General features: G+C 45.6%; 1 protein-coding gene across 2 annotated transcripts in view; it reads left to right on the top strand.

Moving 5' to 3' along the window:
* ARHGAP44 (Rho GTPase activating protein 44) overlaps positions 1-13241 on the top strand; it is a 163853-nt gene that overhangs the window by 44403 nt on the left and 106209 nt on the right. The window lies entirely within an intron of this gene.

Below are 13241 nucleotides of genomic sequence, written 5' to 3'. Positions count from 1 at the left end.
AGGGGAGTGTGCATAGCCTGTCTGAGCCTCACTACTGTGTGGGAGGGTCTTGAGGGATCCTGGTGGGGAGCAGCCTGGGCTCTGATGAGTTTCTAGGGGAAGGAGCAGTGCCTGGAGGTGGTGATGATCCCTGGCACGCTGCTGTTGGGTTTCCTCCAAGGCTCAGGGATCCTTGATGAAGAGCGGGTAGAGTGGAGGAGCCAGAGCAGTGGTGACTGCAAGGAAGCAGACAGCTGGACGTGAGCTCATGACATCTGTGATAGCACGCAGAAGACCTTCGTGGAGAGGGGAGGAGGTGGGCATGCAGTTCCCTCCCTAACTTAGGACATACTGACAGTTGAGAGCTGCTAGGAGAAGGAGAGTTCTTGAAGAGCACAGCCCCTGGTGAGGCAACAGCTCTTCAGCGGAGAGCCACACCTCCTACAATATACGAGCAGCACCAACTAGATTCAGTGCGGGGGGGGGGGGGGGGGACAAAATGACACAAAGTTTGTAGAGAAAAAGGGGGTGTAGATTTTTGGAGGAGTAGGGGGAGGGATGAATATTACCAAGTCACACTGTATGAAATTCTCAGAGAATAATTAAAATGACAGTAAAAATAAATATATCTAAAAATTAAGAAAAGTTTTTAAATATCTCACCTACCCCCCCAACCCCAGCCCCCACAATGGTCAACTTTAAAACTAAGCTTGCTTCTACAACTTACTATGGTAGTTTAAATGTATCCCTGATCAGAGCTCAGGGTGGAAACGTGATCCACGAAGTCACATACTACTGCTGTTTCCGGGGATGGAGCTAACCGGGATTTGAGAAGGTGATGGAGTTGGAGACCCCAGGACAGAGCTAGTTGCTGTATAAGATCCATGTGAGCACACTTGCTTTTCCACCGTTGATACAGTAGGAAGCCATAGTTGCTAGCAGGTCCTGGCCATCTATTCTTTGGTTTCACAGCCTAGAGCCATCAATAAAAGCAGCAGCAGCAGTAGCAACAACAAAACCCTTGCCTGTACTTTACCTAGTCTGCAGTACTCTGCTGCAGCTGTAGGAAATAGACTAAGATGGTTTCCTTCCTCTGTGCTCCTAAACCTCGTTAGACTTTGCTCAGTGAGAATTTTACTCCGTGCAGTGACAGCATGGAGTATAGAGCCTTCTAGATGGTTCCTTCTAGCCTGACATGTCTCAACCTGTAGATTGTAACCCCTTTGGGGTTTGACCACCTCTTTCATTAGAAAACACAGATATCTGCATTGTGACTCATAGCAGTGACAGCAGTGACAGAGTGAAGTATGATCAATGAAAATGATCTTATGGCTGAGAGTCACCACAACATGAGGAATTGAATTATAAAGGGTCACAGCGTTAGGAAGGTGAAGGACCACTGTTCTAGGCTGATTATATAATCTTGGGGTGATTCTTTCTCCCAGGGGCTTACTTTTAGAAGGCATTGCCCTTTCTGTCTCAAAGCTGAGGGCTTGCAGGCTTTTTGCCATGTGTGTCTCCAGTGTCTGCTGCTCTTGCAAGTGGAATGCCCTTGAGCTGCTTTGCTTTCCTCTGGTGACCCCTGGAGTCCCCTTACACTCCTGTGAGCTTTGTTAGCTGCAGGAGACATGGATGGCTTAACGTGGCCTCCCGTTCAGTCACTACAAATAAGCCATCGTTAACAAAGTAAAATGCACTTGTTTTCCACAGGCTTTTATTTGCCTGGATGAGATCTGGTCTCAAATAACATGCATGATTTCTGAATTTGCTGGCAGTCGGCCTCACGTTGCTCTTCAGAGTCTTCCCATCTGATGAGTAGGAACCTACAAAAAACTAGTAGAGGATTTTTTGGCCATTGGCTGACCTTATATTTTGAGTGGTTTGATTGTTTGAGATTTTCAACGATACGGATTTTGTTATTTTAATTTGTTCTTGGTCCCTTTTCCTTTTCAAAGTTATTCTTCATTTTTATGCAGGTTGTATTGTTTTCCAGTATGGTGAAGAGATTAACCCAGAAACGAAACAGACATGGTGACAGTTTGCTGATGTCAATTGTTTTAGGATGCAGAGACTGCAGTGGAATGGTGAATAAATTAAAAAATAAAACAAAACAAAAAACCAGCTACTATTCATGTGCAGAGCTTTAATTTTTGATTTATGAAAATAACAGTCCAGTGCTTACCACATTCCCCTTCCGAGCCTGCCTGGCCCTAATGAAACTCTATTGTGGTTTCTTTCCATCTATACATCAGTGGTTCTTAACCCATGGATCGAGACCCCCTTTGGGGGTCAGATGACCCTTTCACAGAAGTTGTCTAAGACCATTGGAAAACACAGATATTTGCATTATGATTCATAACAGTAGCAAAATTACAAGTTGTGGAGTAGCAATGAAAATGATTTTATGGTTGGGAGTCACCACGACACAAAGAGTTGTCTTTGAGGGTTGCAGCATTAGGAAAATGTAGAACCTGTGCTGTAGATGGGCTCATGAAACCTAGTTTCTCAATCTTGTCCGACCTTGCTGTTTGTCACTGAAGACTTTTGTCACTAGAGACTTTAGCGATGAGCATATGCTGGCTTTGTGTCTCCGCTGTTCTATTTGGATCTATTTGGACCAGTCTTTTTATGCAGTGTTGTTCAGACGTCACTCACTGCCTCTGCCTCTGGGAACACATCTGGTTAACCTAAGTTGACAGCTTATTGTGACCAGAGGGTCTTGGACTCTGTTTTTAGCTTTGTAATAATGTCTTGGCTTCATTCTGACCGCAGGTTTTGTTTTGCTTTTAACTTCATTTGTGTGTGTGTGGTGGGGTGCGGATGGGGGTGGGGGGTGATCCTCTTTGTGCACAGGAGTCATGTGTTCACCAAGGCCAGAGGAGCAAGAGAGGGTGTCAGATTGCAGTTCCAGGCAGTTGTAAGCTGCTTAATGTGGCCATCATGGGTGCTGAGATCCAAACTTAGGTCCTCTGCAAAAGCAGCAAATCCCCCTTTGTGGGGACAAAAACAGAACAAGCAAGGTCTCAGGAAATGTTTAGAGGATTCATGGTCCCCAGATTCAGATATGAGAACCGGTATATATTAGACCTTTAAAATGTGATGGTATAGTATATCATCACGTGCCTTCCAAGTAGCACATGCCAGCCCTTATGTCACAGGCTTCTGATTATGTTGGTCACTATAAATAGAAGATAGATATGTCCTCCCAACTCCAGACATCTGGTATTTGTGTAGCCCAGGCTAGCCTAGAGTTCACCATGTAGAGACCAAGCTGTGCTTAAACTTGTAGGCAGCCTTTTGCCTCCACCTCTTCTGAGAGCTAGGACTACAGGTGTGGTGCCCAGCATGCTGCAGGGCATGGGTTCTGCTGCTGTGCTTAGGAGCAGAAAGTGTTTTCTCCATGCAGTCCTCGCATTTCAGCAACTGTTAAATTAGCTTTGCATGATAAACTCCATGGCTGGGACAGGGCAACTGGCTATCCACTATTATCACTGCTGATGTTTAAAGGCAGTGGCGTCAAAGCTTTCCTTGCCCTCCAATCTCTCAGCTTCATCCTACGTCCAGCCCTTTTTCCTGTCTCCTGTGGTATGTTTGGATTCACCTGTGGTCTCAAGTAACTGTTTGGATGTTAGCACATTTAACAGTCTCCCCCAGGCTATTCTGGCCAGACATATGGCAGCTACCACAGCCCTCGTTATCTTCTTGTAATGATTAGCTTGAACTGTCAGCTTAACACGTCATAGAGCCATCTAGGAAGAATGCTTTGATTGAGGAATTACCCAAATCATACTGGCTTGTAGGTGTGTCTGTGGGAGATTGCCTTGGCCACCAGTTGATGCAGGAGGACCCAGTCCACTGTGGGAGGCACCATCCTTAGGCAGCTGATCCTAGACTGTATAAGAAACCCATTTAAACACGATTGAGGGAGCAAGCCAGCTAGTAGCATTTCTCCAAGGTTTCTTAGAGTTCCTATGACCTGGAAGTATAGCCAAATTAATGCCTCCTGAAGTTGCTCCTGGTCAGAATGTTTTATTGAAGCAACAGAAAGAAGGAACTAGAGCTACTTAAGATTCTGATCTGTCAAAGCTAGTAATCTCCATTGGTGAATTTTCTTTGAGTTGGGTCATTGTGACAGTTACTGTTTTTGGTCACTGTGGCAGAATGTCTGACATACACAAAGGAAGCTGTTTCTATTTTTCTTACATTTTCAGAAGCTTCAGTGAATGTTTGCTTAGCTCCGTGTGCTTGGGAAGAATGTTATGTCAGTGGGCATACATGGTGGGGAAAACCTGTTTCCCTCAGCACAGACAGAAAGAAAAGAGACAGGACAGAATATCCCCCAAGGAGCTCCCCCCACATCTCTTTCAGGTACTTCCCGTTTTCTACAGTTTACAGAACATTCCAAAATGCACCACCAGTTGGAGGGGAGGGAGGAACCACTCTTATAAATTATAAGCTCTTTGAGGGGAGACTTCATATCTACCATAACAGTCTTATTTATTTATTTATTTATTTTAGTTTCTTATGTCTAAGTCTATGTCTTGGGTGGTGTGAATGGTATGAATGGCATGTTTTAGAGACTGTATGTTGATATATACTTCCATAGAGTTCTGCTTGCTTCATTAGTCTTCACCGAACTCAAATTCAAAATTCTGTCTCCCTCCAACCCCCTCACTGGATAGGAGCCGACCTTTCAGTGTACTATATTTGGTCTTAGCTGGGCTGTTCGGAGCCTGGTTGTACCTGTGTAATTCAGGAATCAGTCAGAAACTTGGACAGAGTTTACATGTAGGTTTGAGGGCATCGTGTTGTATGTAGCTTGTATTTTCATTCTTACCTGTCTGTCAATCATGGGGTGTGTGATGGTTTGCATATGCTTGGCTCAGGGTGTAGCACCATTAGGAGGTGTGGTCTTGTTAGAGTAGGTGTGTCACTGCCCTCATCCTAGCCCTCCTGCACCATGCCTGCTATGAAGCAGGAGCCCTGATGATAAATGTTTTTCTTTATAAGAGTTGCCTTGGTCATAGTGTCTGTTCACAGCAGTAAACCCTGACTAACACAGGGTGACTTTAGCCCTGTTCTCTGCTTTTGTGTGGTAGAAACTCAGCATATCTGTGAAGACCTAGCTGCCCTTTCCTGGTGTGAAGTGTGCCTGTCTTTGGACATAAAGCTAGGAAACAGATGATACATTTTTTGTTGCCTCTCTGTGTTGTGCATGCCCGGGTTCTTGTCTGCTTTGGCTTGTCATTCATTGCAGGCAGGCAGTGTTGTGTTGTGTACACATGTGTGCACACGTATCCAGACCTCACAGTTATCTATGGATGATTCTAGGACACTGTCAGAAAGAGAGCAGCATGCCTTTATCAAGAACCATACAAAGCTGAGTTGATGGCCACCCTGTGTCAACAGGGCTCAGGTTCTATCCTTTGTTTGCAGTCTGAGTATGTGCTACCCAGTGCTGAGAGTGTCTGGTTTTGAGAATTAGGGTCTTTGCAGAAGACTTAGGGTTGGGCAGCTCCTGCCAGTTCTCATGCACTTGAGCTAGGATGTCCTGCTCTTAAAGGAAAAATCAACTCGGGACATTCTTGTGTCTCCTATCATCTGTCCCTGCTAGAGCTGAGGCTCATGAGGACAAGAACTTTATCTTAAATTCATTACTTCAGACCTCTAAGATCTTTGCACACAGTAGGGTCTTAGTAGTACCTAGATTGGTTATTGCTTTTTGTAACTAATGATCTGTAGGATATTATCAGTACACAGCAAGGGTGTGGTTAAGTATCCTCTATTTTGGATACATATATATCATTCAAAGTATGTATCTTTATGTCTCTGTGAGCGTATATTCATTGTGAGTGTAAATGTCCCTGAAGGCCAGAAGAAGTTGGCAGTACCCTGGAGCTGGTGTTACAGGTGATTGTGAGCCATTCCGTGTGGTTTCAGGAGACTGAATTCCACCCCTCTGCAAGAGTAATACACATTCTGAACCACTAACCATCTCTTTAACACCTTCTTCTGACATTTTTATTTCTAGTGTAATTTTATTAATAGCTGCCATTATCATGTAGTTAGAACCCCTTACTTCCTAAAACACACACACACACACACACACACACACACACATACACACACACTTGTGCACATAATGATGTGGCTGCTGAGTGGCTCCATGAAAATTCTCTTAGAATTCAGCAGGTGTCTCTGCGTGTTTTTGAAACTTACCTCTCATACTGTCTGTGTTCCGAGGTGTGAAGGGAGGCTGGTAAGGAGTATGAGTTGGGGCAGCCCGAGGTTTTAAAGATAGGCTTAAGAAAATATCTGAAAGCAGGCTGCTGCAAACTTTGTTCTTGCTTTTAAATTCCGCTTTTTATTTTGTTTCATAATTGTGGCACAGAGAAGGGTTGTTCTTTGGGATACAATCAGCTGGTAAATGAACGGTGAGTTCGTGGACACTTGGACTTATGTCGTAGGTTGTGGACGTAGATCTATCTGGATTATCTGGATGGGGGTCAGAGTGTAGTGAAGGTTTTATACCCCTCCCTTTGATTTGGGTGTTTTTTTTGAAGGGAAGTGTAAGTAACATGTGATATTTTCCAAACTCTAGATCTCTCAGGCTTCCCCTTGAAGAGATAGTTACAGAAGTCATTCAGGTGTGTACATATCCACATACACACACACACACACACACACACACACACACACACACACACTTTCACTCTTTTTGAAATGTACCATGCATACCTACACTTCTGCCCATAATCACATAATTTAGGTGTTATTTTTATGACTGTGTATTGTTTCATCATATTACAGCGTGTTTAGTCAGCCCTCTAAGAGCACTTAATGGTAGAAATGTAATATTTCAGAGCATAAACCTCTGTCAAGGAATTACTAATGAAAGCTAGGCTCATAGTGTTACTGGTTATCTTGAAAAATTGAAACATTCTCAAAGGCTCTGGGACCTGTCTTAATGCATTCGCAGTGGGGAGTGTGTTAGCATAGGACAGGGTTGCTGCAAAGGGTGTCTTCAGGTGCTTCACCTGGGAACTTATTGACTGGGTGCTCAGTTTCTCTGTCTGGGGAATGGACTTTCATTTCAAATCCATTAAAAAGTTGGCTGTCACACTGCACAACAAGCTTGGAGGAAATCTTCCCTACAGAGAAACTCCCGTGGCACTGGAGTGGAGCTGAGAGTTCTCAGCAAGGCATGTTTTGATGTCTGTGCATGTTAGCCCTGGAAGTGACCTTGCTGCCTCTGACCCTTGTCAATCTTGGGCGTCTTACCTGCCCTCAGCCCAGCATAACGTGACTTTGTTGGTGAGCTTCTTAGAATAGTAACTGAGGAGATCTGCACAGGCTGATTTGATAGGATGTGCTTGCATGGCCAGTTCTGTCCCCAGGCGCTGGAGCTCCGAGGTCTGGAGGAGCAAGCTGCCCTGTAAGCTGCTGCTCTATCTTGGAGGTGCTTGGGAAGCTTGGGAAGGATGCCACCCCATTTGATTGTTCTTCATTTTGCTCTTTTCTGCCCTGTCCCTCCCCTACACTTTCCATGAAGCTACTACTGCATAAAACAAAGCAAAAACCTGAACAGTAAAGTCTAGTTTATTTGTATTTTTCAAACAACATTTTTTAGCTGAATCCTGCTTTGCAACAGAGCTGGCATTACGCCCAAAATCTTCATTGCCTCTGCAAATGCTCTGGTATCAGTGCAGAGCAAGACTGTGGAATTCTGCTGGTCTCTCAAGAGTGGTGGTCTTTTTAGTGTGCACTCATATAATGTATAGGTTTTCAAGAGAGTGTCACTGTGTCAGGAACACTCATAGTCTGCATCTGCAAATAACGCCAGAGTGATGGAGAAAGATAAAGAATGTTGGTTAGAATGTGCTCACAACCAAAGACAGTCGCCAGCTTGTTTTTGCACCTTGCTGGCTTCAGTGCTGATGGAAGGGAGCCTATGATGGAGGACACCAGAGGGGACAGTGTATTAGTATGGTATTGGTGCTGAGGTCACAGGAGAGAGTGGGCATGCCACCTTTCGCATCTCCGTTTCTGCCTCTATGAGGGTAGATTTCCAGGTTTAAAGTGGCTCATTATTTCTGCTTTTTTTATTTATTATTTTATTTATATAATATATTTATATAATATATATTAATTTATTTATATTCATAAATGCTGCTTCGACCACATCATCAGTGACCACCCATTCAGTTCTCACTGTTTGTCCGACTTGTTTCCCTGGTGTGGAGCAGGGCAAGCTTTCAACCCCTGGGACTCTGTTTGTCCTGAAACTTATGTAGGCGTCTGTGACTTGGTTAATGTCTGAGGATGTTTCCAGAAGTTGGCTGTCAGTTTCTCTTGATAGTTGTGCAGAACCAGACACTAGTTAACAGTCATATTTTCTTACTGGGCAGTAAGAAACACAGAATACATTTACCAAAACAAGGATTGGCTGGCTTTCAGCCTTTAGGTTCTTGTCCGTAAAAGCATTCAGATTCAAGTGCAGATACCATTCAACATGTATCTCGTGGTTCCCAGCCAGAGTTTTCTTATATGTCAGAGATCTTCTCTGCTAGTATGTTTGGAACCTTTTTAGTGTCTGTTTAAAAGCTCCTAACCCAGTATGAAGGTATGCAACTGTCATCCCAGTATATGAAGGCCAAGAAAGGATGGTTTGTGAGTTGAAGGCCAGCCTGGGCTACATAGCCAGTCTTAAGAAGGCAGACACAAAGCAGTGAGATGGCTCAGCTAGTCAAGTTCCAGGCTGACCACCCGCGTTGGATTTCTGGAGCTCACACGGAGGTGGAAGAGAAGAGTCACTCTGCAGAGTTGTCCTCTGACCTCGGTGCATGCTGTGTTTGAGCACATACCACCCTCCACACGTGTGATCCACACAACAGTAATGCTGTTGTATAAAGCAAACAGATCCCACGCAGAAGCCTTCAGGTGAAGCTGCCCTTGAGCCTGCTGTGCAGAGGCCTCTGTGCTGCTCCTTGTTTGCCCTCGGCCAATGGGCATCAGCCTGCACATCTGCCCTGATGCTTTCGGTGACTTTACAAATGCTTGTGACCTTGGCTGGTCTCAGTCCCTTGAGCCTGATTTTCTGTCTCGCTGGAACCGGATCTTCGTGCTGCTGACGTTATTCAAGTGACCGTGCTTTTTCTTCTCTCTGGCTTTCTTGTTATTCGGCTGCAGTGTTTCCATCATGGATTGTATGACCCCAGTGGATCCTGACTGAATGGCACAGACACAGTCTGACAGACACTGATAATGAGGCTTTGCAGGGTTGGTGAATTATTGACTCTGAAATGAAGACTTCTTTTGGGTGTGCCTTGTGGAGACATGACTTGTAAAGAGATGAAGGATCTCTTTTTTACAGTTTTTCACTGACTATGGCGACTTAGGAAAGGGATGCTACTAAGATCTCAACTACATTTCTCCCCCCCCCCAATTTTTTTACTGGATATTCTCTGCATTTATGTTAAACATGTTATCCCCTTTCCCACAATCCCAGACCCCCTCCCCCTCCCATTGCCTCCATGAAGGTGTTCCCTCTCCCAACCACCCTCTCCCACCTCAACACCTTGGCATTCACCTACATTGGTAAAACGAGCCTTCACTGGACCAAAGGCCTCTCCTCCCATTGATGCCGGATAATACTGTCCTCTGCTGCATGTGCATCTGGGGCCATGGATCTCTCTGTGTGAACTCATTGGCTGGTGTTTCAATCCCTGGGAGCTGTGGTGGGTTTGATTAGTTGATCATTTTGTTCTTCCCATGGGGTTGCAGACCCTTTCAGCTCCTTTCAGCCCTTTCTCTAGCCCCTTCATTGGGGTCCTCATGTTCAGTTTGATAGTTAGCTGCAAGCATCCTCCTCTGTATCAGTATGGCTCTGGCAGAGCCTCTGAGGAGGCATCCATATCAGGTTCTTGACAGTAAGCACTACTTGGCATCAGCAATAGTGCTTGGGTTTATTGGGTGCATGTGGGGTGTATGCCTGGGTGAGACAGTCTCTGGATGATCTTCTCTCCAGTCCCTGCTCCTCTATTTGTCCCTTTATTTCCTCCCATGAACGTTTTTGTTCTCCTTCTAAGAAAGACTGAGGCATTCATCTTCTGCCTTTCATTCTCTTTGAGCTTCATAAGTGCTGTGGATGGTTTCTTGGGTATTCTGAGCTTTTGGGGCTATTATCTGCTTATCAGTGAGTACATACCATTAGTGTTCATTTTTGTTACTGGGTTACCTCACTCAAGATGATAGCTTCAAGTTCCATTCATTTGCCTAGGAATTTCATGAAGTCATTGTTTTTGATAGCTGAGTAGTACTCCATTGTATAAATGTACCACAAATTCTATATCCATTCTTCTGTTAAATCAACTACATTTCTCTTGTTGCAATGAAACATTGTGCCCCCCAGAAAAGCAAGATGGGGGGAGGGCTTATTTGGCTCACTCTTGTTCATCACTGTTCATTACTGAAGGAAGTCAGGACAGGAACCTGGAAGCAGGAGCTGATGCAGAGGGCATGGAGGGGTGCTGCTTACGGGCTTGATACCCATGGCCTGTTCAGCCTGCTTCCTTATAGAAACCAGGACCATCACCCAAGGACAGCCCCACATACAGTGTGCTGGACCCTCCCATATCAGTCACTAATTAAGAGAACTCCTACAGCACCATTGAGGATTCCTTCTTTCAGATGACTCTAGCTTATGTTAAGTTGACACCCAGGAAGCATCTGAGGTACTAGTTGTGAGGATTCAGCTTGCTGTTCACAACAGTGTTCCTTTTATTCAAGATTCAGGAAGTAGACCAGAGAAAGGGGGGCTCGTGTTTACCTTCTACTGCAGTTCAGGTGCACCAGATTTGTTCCTGTCTGCTAGGGAAGCTGTTAAGCCTTGCTATGGTTGAGCACCTATAACATAGAAAAACTTGCAGAACATAACTAAGAATACATCTTTCTTTAAGGATTTATTTTATGCATGTGAGTATACTATCACTCATTCTCATCAGACACACCAGAAGAGGGCATCAGCTCCCATTACAGATGGTTGTGAGCTACCATGTCATTGCTGGGAATTGAACTCAGGACCTCTGGAAGAGCAGTCAGTGGTTCTTAACTGCTGAGCCATCTCTCTATCCCCCAACCCCCAAGAATATATTTTAAAATGTATTAAGTTAAAGAGAGCTAAACCTCAGACAGAAAGCACCCTTCTTCACCTACCTCTGTTTTTACAGACAGGATGAAAGGTGTAGACAGATGAAAGAAACCAATCAAGATCCGGCCCTGGACCAAGCCAGGCATTCATAGTCATACACTATGTGCCCAGTGGTGTTTCTCTGCTTTTTGTAAACAGTACAGGACCTCAAAGCCAGTCAAATGACAGGAGGAGGGTGTGTGGTTGAGAAACAAATTGGATACTCGGTGTCAAGCTTTCCTTAATGCAGTAGAGTGAGTCAGGAGTCTCTAAGCCCATGTGGACAGAGGTCATGAGAAGGGTAGAGATGTTCATGTCTCCTCTGGTCTCCACAGTTATGGGTTAGCAGGGTTGCCCCCCAGGAACTCCCGGAAGAGCTTTTACCCTCTTCTTCACCCTCGCTGACATCAGCCTTTGATAACCTCTGTTGCTCATGGTTTTCAAAATGCAAGCCTATCAGGTTTTCATAGTCTGTTTTATTTACTTTTTAAATAAAACTAAATAGGTTTAAATGACTAGGTTTAATGAGCGCATCCCATTCAGAATTCCTTGACTTTTCTCATGTTCCTAGCAGTGTGTAGCATCAAAAGTCATGTGAGACTCCTGGCCAGGGCTTACGAGGAGGAGAGGAGGGAAAACATGGACACCCTGAGAAGGACGCACCTGCTGTAGGGCTGGAACACTGGCAACTCAGAGGTGCCAGCTGAGAACGAGACAGAGGTAGGAGCCTTGGGGGCAGGAGAAGGTGTCATGTTAGGCAGTCTTCCTATCAGTGACCTGCATCCACTTTGTGGTCAGAGCTTCTCCGTTACCCAGATCCACTGTAGATAAACGCCCCGAGAGCGGGAGCCAGGTTCCTTGTTAGCAGATTGGCCTCTGTTGCCAGTTGCAAACCTCTCCTGTACATCTTTACTAAGCTCACCCCATGCCACCTCTGGGATGCCTGCCCCTGCTGCCCACACATCCTGCAGCCTACTGTTCTTATAACGGCTCCTTCTTCCTTCCAGCCTGCCTTCTGTCTTGCCTCCTGCTCCCATGTTCTGTTTTCCTAGGCACTGGCCTAGCTCATCCTATTCCCATGAACTGACATCTCTGCAGAGCAGCCTGCTTGGTCTCCCTGTGCCTTCTAGCAGCCTATAATGACAGTTGACTGGGTAAGAGGGAAGAGGGACAAGGGTGGGAGGGGTGATTTGGGACTTGGTGCCAAAGGGCATTGGTGATAGTAGGCAGACTAGTAAGAGCCTTTCCCCTGGAGGCCTCAGTGCAGAAGGGAAGGCTGAGGATGGGTGGAGTTCACAGGCACCGTGTACCTGGTGGTGCAGCAGTGTTGCCCACTTAGGAGCAGACCCTGGAGGAAAGTAAGCCTGTGCATATAGTGGTGGGCATTGAAGGAGCAAATTGCCGGGAGGGGTAGAGCTTTGGAGGCCTGTGAGTCATGCTTGGCAGGAGGGAGCCGTAGTTGGTGGGACCTTCTGTTGGATGCTACAGGAGGATGTTTGCTGAGCTCAGCTTCTCAGAACTTGGAAGGCCTAGTCTTCTTATCCAAGTGGAGGCCTAGAGGAAGCTGCTGGTCCAACTTCCCAGCTTCCACAGCGTCATGGCATTCCTGTACAGTGCCCTTCATAAGGTGTCTGCCAACATTACCCCTGTCACCATCCATGTGCAAATACCATTTCTCACCACACAGCAAGCACCATGCCTCTTACATAACGGTTAGATCAATGCATACATGCAGCCACATGACAGCAGCTGCTGGCCCAGTCTGTAAGCTAAGCCTAGGAGAGACCAAGGGGGCTAGACACTGGCAGAGATGTAAGGTGTTATCCTGGGGGATAGTTACCCAGCTGGGGGTTAAGGGTCAGTGTTAGAAGGCAACAATGTTTAAAAAATGGGTTAAAGGCTACCTGGTCTTTTGTTGGAGACAGTGTATCACACTGTAGTCTCAGCTGGCTTGGACCTCACAGCAGTCCTCCTGTTTCATATTGTATGGGCTGCGCCCCTGGTGGGGGCTGCTTCCTGCTGATCTCATTTGTCCTGGAGATCAGGGAAGGCTGCTTCTTCTGAGATGGATTTC

Source organism: Micromys minutus, assembly GCF_963924665.1.
Source record: "Micromys minutus genome assembly, chromosome: 10".
NCBI classification, from domain to species: Eukaryota; Metazoa; Chordata; class Mammalia; order Rodentia; family Muridae; genus Micromys; species Micromys minutus.
Note: the sequence above shows the minus strand (reverse complement) of the source record. Positions and strands in the feature narration are given on the sequence as shown.